The sequence below is a fragment of the Triticum dicoccoides genome, chromosome 4A (assembly GCF_002162155.2).
Source record: "Triticum dicoccoides isolate Atlit2015 ecotype Zavitan chromosome 4A, WEW_v2.0, whole genome shotgun sequence".
Lineage (NCBI taxonomy): Eukaryota > Viridiplantae > Streptophyta > Magnoliopsida > Poales > Poaceae > Triticum > Triticum dicoccoides.
Window position 1 is genome coordinate 19,105,775 of NC_041386.1, and position 8,874 is coordinate 19,114,648.

The following is an 8,874-nucleotide window of genomic DNA, read 5'->3' on the forward strand; positions in this document are numbered from 1 at the left end:
ATAAGCCATGATAACAATGATCTCCTATTTTAACAGAAATAACAGGCACGCCTACCAGAGGTCTATGTTTATCTTTAGCACAAGGTTTAGTAATTCTAGCAGTTTCACCTTTGAACTGAATAACATGCCCATCGATATTATCAGACAAGAGATCTTTAACAATAGCAATATTAGGTTCTACTTTAACTTGCTCAGGAGGTGCATAAGTTCTAATATTGCTTTTACGAACAACAGTTGAAGCTTTAGCATGATCCTTTACTCTAACAGGGAAAGGTGGTTTCTCAACATAAGAAGTAGGAACAATAGGATCATTATAAGTGACAGTCTTTTCTTCAACTTTAATAGGTGTAGCTACTTTTAATTCTATGGGAGGATGATATTTAAACCACTTCTCCTTAGGGAGATCAACATAAGTAGCAAAAGATTCACAGAAAGAAGCTACTATCTCAGAGTCAAGTCCATATTTAGTGCTAAACTTACGGAAAATATCGGTATCCATAAAAGATTTAACACAATCAAACTTAGGTGTCATACCTGACTCCTTACGTTCGTCGAGGTCCCAATCTTCAGAGTTGCGTTTGATTCTATCCAATAAGTCCCATTTAAATTCAATAGTCTTCATCATAAAAGAGCCAGCACAAGAAGTATCGAGCATGGTGCGATTGTTTTCAGAAAGCCGAGCATAAAAGCTTTGAATAATTATTTCTCTTGGGAGCTCATGATTGGGGCATGAATATAACATTGATTTAAGCCTCCCCCAAGCTTGAGCGATGCTTTCTCCTTCGCGAGGCCAGAAATTATATATATAATTGCGATCACGATGAACAAGATGCATAGGGTAATACTTTTGATGAAATTCCAACTTCAATCTTTTATAGTTCCATGATCTCGTATCATCACATAGCCTATACCATATCAATGTGTCTCCCTTCAAAGATAAAGCGAAGACCTTCTTCTTAGCAACATCATCGGGTACACCTGCAAGCTTAAATAATCCACAAACTTCATCCACATATATTAAGTGCTCATCAGGATGCTTGGTTCCATCTCCTGTAAAAGGGTTAGCTAGCAGTTTTTCCATCATACCCGAAGGAAATTCAAAAGGAGTTTCATTTTCAATAGGTTCAGTGGGTTGAGGAGCAACTCTTTGCTCTACTAGACGGGGTGAAGATACCCCGAACAAGCCCCTCAAAGAATTACTTTCCATAGTAGCAAGTGACAGTAAATTTCAGCACACTATATAAATTTTTCCTTACCAAATTCCACCTACCAAAGGCGCTACACTCCCCGGCAACGGCGCCAGAAAAAAGTCTTGATGACCCACAAGTATAGGGGATCTATCGTAGTCCTTTCGATAAGTAAGAGTGTCGAACCCAACGAGGAGCAGAAGGAAATGATAAGCGGTTTCCAGCAAGGTATTCTCTGCAAGTACTGAAATAAGTGGTAACAGATAGTTTTGTAACAAGATAAATTGTAACGAGCAACAAGTAACAAAAGTAAATAAGGTGCAGCAAGGTGGCCCAATCCTTTTTGTAGAAAAGGACAAGCCGAAACAAACTCTTATAATAGAAAAAGCGCTCCCAAGGACACATGGGAATATCGTCAAGCTAGTTTTCATCACGTTCATATGATTCGCGTTCGATACTTTGATAATTTGATATGTGGGTGGACGGGTCCTTGGGTGCTGTTCTTACTTGAACAAGCATCACACTTATGATTAACATCTATTGCAAGCATCCGCAACTACAACAAAAGTATTAAGGTAAACCTAACCATAGCATGAAACATATGGATCCAAATCAGCCCCTTACGAAGCAACGCATAAACTAGGGTTTAAGATTCTGTCACTCTAGCAACCCATCATCTACTTATTACTTCCCAATGCCTTCCTCTAGGCCCAACTAATGGTGAAGTGTTATGTAGTCGACGTTCACATAACACCACTAGAGGCTAGACAACATACATCTTATCAAAATATCAAACAAATACCAAATTCACATGACTACTAATAGCAAGACTTCTCCCTTGTCCTCAGGAACAAACGTAATTACTCACAAAGCATATTCATGTTCATAATCAGAGGGGTAATAATATGCATATAGGATTTGAACATATGACCTTCCACCAAATAAACCAACTAGCATCAACTATAAGGAGTAATCAACACTGCTAGCAACCTACTAGCACCAATCCCGGACTTTGAGACAAGAATTGGATACAAGAGATGAACTAGGGTTTGGAGATGAGATGGTGTTGGTGAAGATGTTGATGGAGATTGCCCTCTCCCGATGAGAGGAGCGTTGGTGATGACGATGGTGATGATTTCCCCCTCCCGGAGGGAAGTATCCCCGGCAAAACAGCTCTGCCGGAGCTCTAGATTGGTTCCGCCAAGGTTTCGCCTCGTGGCGGCGGAGTCTCGTCTCGAAAAGTTCCTTCTTATTTTTTTTCTCATCGAAAGACTTCATATAGCAGAAGATGGACGTCGGAGACCCGCCAGGGGGGCCACGAGGTAGGGGGCGCGCCCTAGGAGGGGGGACGCGCCCCCCACCCTCGTGAGCAGGGTGTGGGCCCCCTGGCCTTCATCTTTGGCGAGGATTTTTCTTTATTTATTTTAAGATGTTCCATGGAGTTTCAGGACTTTTGGAGTTGCGTAGAATAGGTCTCTAATATTTGCTCCTTTTCCAGCCCAGAATTCCAGCTGCCGGCATTCTCCCTCCTTATGTAAACCTTGTAAAATAAGAGAGAATAGCCATAAGTATTGTGACATAACGTGAAATAACAGTCCATAATGCAATAAATATCGATATAAAAGCATGATGCAAAATGGACGTATCATCGATCTTGGCGTGGATGGCCTCGACCCGGGCCAGAGCGACATCGGTGGCACAGACGGCAGCTCGAGCGCTCTTGGCGTTTGCAGTCGCCGTCGCAGCAGCTATTGCAGCCATCTCGACTGCTGCAGTTGCCCTGTCGGCTGCCGCAGACGCCCTCTTGGTGGATGCGGCGGCACTCTCGGCGTAGGCGGCCGCGCTCGGGGAGGACGCAGCAATCGTACGGGCCTTCATGAAGCATTTCCACGGTGTCATCTTTGCAAGAAGGGGGTGCGGGAATGGGGATCAGGATTCGTGGATTCGAGGGTTGCCGGCACTGGAGTAGACGAGTCGGCGAAGCTTAAGGAGGAAGACTTAAATAGACCCAGAAATTTTCATCGCAAACGGTTCCTACAAAAAAATTGTATGTGATGTTGTGGGTATTTTTTATTAGCTGTGAAAGACGAATTTGGAGTAAAGTGGCAACGGATGGTGTTTTAAATGTACGAGAAAATTTGTAGTACTAATACAACTGTCATGTCAAATTTGAAAAATTTCAGGGGTCATCTGACCTTTTAAGACATTTAAGTGATTTTCTAGCTATTTAATGATCGTAATTCAAATTTGAACTACATGTACATGCAACAGCTAACCATAACGGTTTGACAAGTCATATTTTGTGTATTTTTCCATGTGTAGTAAATTGAAAGGAACTTTCAAACATATTGGTCTAACGGCTATGACGCAATTAAGCATCGAGTCCCATGGCATTTAAATTCTAAATTTTTTAAAAAAGATCAGAAACACATGAAACCTTGCTTAATGTAATGTCATGCCACCAAGATGATGTGGTAAAAAATTTGGCATGTTTGACGAAAGTTTGGACACACACACCTCACAAACCGAAGCAACTCACTAGAAGGCTTGTGTTTTTGAGAGGGAACAATGCATGTTTGATGACGAACGGGAGATAGCTTCCCCTTAAGGCCTTTAAATTTTTTCTACATTTAACATGCACTAATACAACTGTCATGTGAAAATTTGAAAAATTTCAGGGGTCATTTGACCTTTTAAAGACATTTAAGTGATTTTCTAGCCATTTAATGACCGTAATTCAAATTTGAACTACATGTACATGCACCAGCTAACCATAACGATTTGAAAAATCATATTTGTGTACTTGTATGCGAGTTAATTCATATGCAGTAAATTAAAATGAATTTTCAAACATATTGGTCTCACGGGATGGACACATGCATGGAGTGCCATGGCATTTAAATTCCAAAAATAAAAAATGATCAGAAAAACATGAAACCTTGCTTGATGTAATATCGTGCCACCAAGATGATGAGGTAAAAAAAATTGGTCTGTTTGATGAAAGTTTGAACACAGTCCCCTCACAAACCGTAGAAACTCACTAGAAGGCTCGTGGTTCCGAGAGGGAACAATACATGTTTGATGACGAACGGGAGATAAGTTTCTCTTACGGCCTTCAATATTTTCTATGTTTAACGTGCACTAATACACCTGTCATGTGAAAAATTGGAAAATTTCAGGGATCATTTGACCTTTTAAAGACATTTTAGTGATTTTTAGCCATTTAATGACCGTAATTCAAATTTGAACTAATCTACATGCAACAGCTAACTATAATGGTTAAAAAAAATCATATTTGTATATGTGTGTGCGAGTTAATTCCATGTGCAGTAAATTAGAAGAAATTTTCAAACATATTGATCTCACGGCATGGACACATGCATGAAGTGACATGGCATTTTAATTCCAAAAAATTAAAAAATGATCAGAAAGACATGAAACTTTGCTTGATGTAATGTCATGCCACCAAGACGATGATGTGGTAAAGAAATTGACCTGTTTGATGAAAGTTTGGACACACACCCCTCACAAACCGGAGCAACTCACTAGAAGGCTTGTGGTTCCGAGAGGGAACAATGCATGTTTGATGACGAACGGGAAATAGCTTCCCCTTACGGCCTTTAAATTTATTATATGTTTATTAACATGCACTAATAGAACTGTCATGTGAAAGTTTGGAAAATTTCAGGGGTCATTTGACTTTTTAAAGATATTTAAGTGATTTTCTAGCCATTTAATGACTGTAATTCAAATTTGAACTACATCTACATGCAATGGCTAACCATAATTGTTAAAAAAAATTATATTTGTGTACTTGTGTGCGGGTTAATTCCATGTGCAGTAAATTAGAAAGAATTTTCAAACATATTGATCTCATGGCATGGACACATGCATGGAGTGCCATGGCATTTTAATTCCAAAAATTAAAAATGATCAGAAAAATGTGAAACCTTGCTTGATGTAATGTCATGCCACCAAGATGATGTGGTAAAAAAATTGGTCTGTTTGACGAAAGTTTGGACACACACCCTCACAAACCGAAGCAACTCACTAGAAGGCTCATGGTTCCGAGAGGGAACAATGCATGTTTAATGACGAACGAGAAATAGCTTCCCCTCACGGCCTTCAAATTTTTTATATGTTTATTAACGTGCACTAATACAACTGTCGTGTGAAAGTTTGGAAAATTTCAGTTGTCATTTGACCTTTTAAAGACATTTAAGTGATTTTCTAGCCATTTAATGACCGTAATTCAAGTTTGAACTACATCTGCATGCAACGGCTAACCATAACAGTTTGAAAAATCATATTTGTGTACTTGTGTGTGAGTTAATTCTTGTGTAGTAAATTAGAAGGAATTTTCAAACATATTGGTCTCACAGCATGGACATATGCATGGAGTTTCCATGTCATGTCATTTTAATTCCAAAAATTAAAAAAATGATCAGAAAAACATGAAACCTTGCTTGATGTAATGTCATGCCACCAAGATGACGTGGTAAAAAAATTGGCCTGTTTGACGAAAGTTTGGACACACCCCTCACAAACCGAAGCAACTCACTAAAAGGCTCATGGTTCTGTGAGGGAACAATGCATGTTTGATGACGAACTGAATATAGCTTCCTCTTACGGCCTTCAAATTTTTTCTATGTTTAACATGGACCACTACAACTGTCATGTAAAAATTTGGAAAATTCTAGGGGTCATTTGACATTTTGAAGACATTTAAGTGATTTTCTAGCCACTTAATAACTGTAATTCAAATTTGAACTACATCTACATGCAACGGCTAACCATAACGGTTTGAAAAATCATATTTTTGTGTACTTGTGTGCGAGTTAAAAAATCATCAGACGATGTAAATATCTGGTGTTCAAAAAAGAAAATGAAAGATCTGGCAAGACAACCGCCCCACACACGATTGGCACTCTATTTCGTGGCTCGAGGTTTGGTTGGTGAGTGCCGAGGGTCATTAATTACACACGGTTTTGTATTGGAAACCGTCAGCTATTAAGTTCACACACGGATTTTGCTGCGGGAATCGTGTGTAATTCAAACTACAGTACTCGTAAACTCCGGCGACCGTCGTGTGTACTGTTCCCATCGATCTAGATTCCGGCCGCCAATAAATACTACCTTGCTCACATCGGCCCGCCTGCATTCTCATCTACATCCTCCCCTCGCTCGCCCTCTCTTTCTCTCTCTCTCTCTCTCTCTTTCTCTCTCAAATCTCTGTCATGGCGCCGCCGGTCTGCCCACGTGCCGACGAGGAGTCGCCGCCCCCCGAGGACGCTCACTCGAATAGCAGCGACGAGGACCCGTATGCGCCACCGGACGAGGTTGCACCGGACCCCCCCTAACTTTGGATTGGTTTTGGGGCCAGTACAATCTTTATCTGTGGAAGTCGCTGCCGCTGGTTGAGAAAGCCAGGTAAGTGGCGTTTGAGAAGGAGATGGCGGAGGAGGAAGCCAGGTACTAGGCTGCCTGTAAAGCTCGTGATGCCGCCTGGAAAAAGGAGGCGGCGGAGCTTTGGGGGCAGGTGCGTCATCGTGCGGAGGAGTTGTACGAAGACGGGTCATTCGCGAGGAAGGTCAATGGCGCTGGGCGCCTCATCGCTGCGTGGAGGTGGACCGATAAGCTCCGGTGGGAGCCCAACGAAATGGCAAGATCATTCGCGCTCGTCCGCCAGCAAGAGGCGGATTGGTACGTCAAGCGCTGCAAGATGGAGGAGGCGGAGTACTGCCTCCGCACTGGGAAGACGCCGCGCACCAGGGAGCTGCTGCCGAGGGGCTGCTAGAATACTGCCCCAGGAGGGATTATTAGTTTTAGTATTGTTCATTTTCAATTTTATGCATTGTACCTAGTAGTTAAGTACCATCACGTATATGTGATGATATTACATATATTCTGTGATGAACTAATGAACAATTTATATATATATATATATTATATTATGAATTCCATTTTCTATCTGTTTTTGTATACTAATTTGAATCTAGCTGTTATCATCCACATATAGAGAATGGAAAGTGTATATACACACATTGAAACGGAGCATATAAGAATGGAAAACAGAGTACACACATTGAAACAGAGCAATAAACAGAGCAATACTATGATTATTGTGAATACATAGCTATCCACGTTGAAATGACTCAACAAAATAAAACACGTCCATGAGACCATGACCAGCAGCTCTTGGCTCTGCCTAAACTTGTACAGGCGTTCGTCCAAGCGGTCGACACGCTCGCGGTACATCTGGAGCACGATCTCGAACTCCAAGTTGGCTGTTTCATCGAAGATCACCGGCTCAAGGATGCAACGGCCATGTTTCTCTACTGCGTCCAGGTGGACACCTGGGCCATGGAGGCGGCCGAGCCTACCGACCAGCGCGTTGGCATCGAGCGAGCCGCAGACAAGGCGAACGGCACGACCCATGCGAACGGCGCGGCGGGTGTCCGGTGCAAGTACGGCTCGGCCGACCTCTGGTGCAAGTACGACGCAGAGGCTCTGCCCACTCCTGGCGAGGAATGGGGGTACTGACGAAACGTGTACCCAGCTGCGATGCCCTGTAGATAGCAGGCAAGCGCCGATGGATCCGCTCTTGCTCTGCGGCGCTCCAACGGTCTCGCCGTGCGGCGAGTCGCAGCCTATCGCCGCGGACGCGCCTAGCTTGCTCTACGGCGCGCCATCGATCATGTTGTGTAGCGAACCGCAGCCTCTTGGCGCTGACATGCCTATCTTGATCCACGGCACTGAAGCGCCATGCGTCAAGGGTCTGCTCAACCCTGACGATGACACGCATCACGGCGTCGTCCATCGCGTTGCCAGGGAGCGCCTCAGCCTCGACGGGCCGTGGCGCCTGCTCGTTTTCCTCGTCAATGAGGTTGATGGCAGAGGCGGCGCTTTGGTGGGTTGGCATGCTTGGAAAAGGTGGATGTGCTACAGGCTGCGCTTGTTCCCTCCGTGCATTGCGCGCCGCCTAGATTTATGCGCAATATCGATGGGTGGCGGGAAACCGGTGAGGAAATGGCAGGAAACGGTGGCGTGTTCATAAAATGCCATCAATTCATGGAAACTTAGAATAGAAGGAACATCGAGGTAGCACAAGAAGTAAATGATGATCAGATAATCGTTTATCCTAGTTAATTATGCATGTAATAGTTTACTTTGGTGTGTGGAAATGTCATGTGTGTACTAGCCACCTATGTAATTGGTGTTTGCCGCGTATTACACATATCTTTATGTGAAACGTTTCTGTTCTCCTGGCTCAACACAAACAGTTTATCGGAATGAACTGTATGCCCTCCATTTGCACGCACCTTGATCTGGTTGAATCGTTTCCGTTGCGTTGCCTAATAAAAAATAGTTCATTCGAGTGAACCATATGTCGTATATCGCACACACCTTGATCTGACTGACCGTTTTTGTTGTATTGCCTAATCACAAATAGTTCATCCGAGTGAACCGTAAGTTATATATCACACACGCCTTCATCTGGCTGCCCATTTTTTTTTGTTCTGCCACATCGCAAACAGTTAATTGAACTGAACCGTATGTCCTGCATCGCACACGCAACTAAAATCTGAATCGTGTTTGATGCATCCGTCATCGCAAACGTTTTGCACCTTTTTTGACTATTTTTATACCATCGTTTGTGATTAAAGCATCGCACACAGTTTCGTCA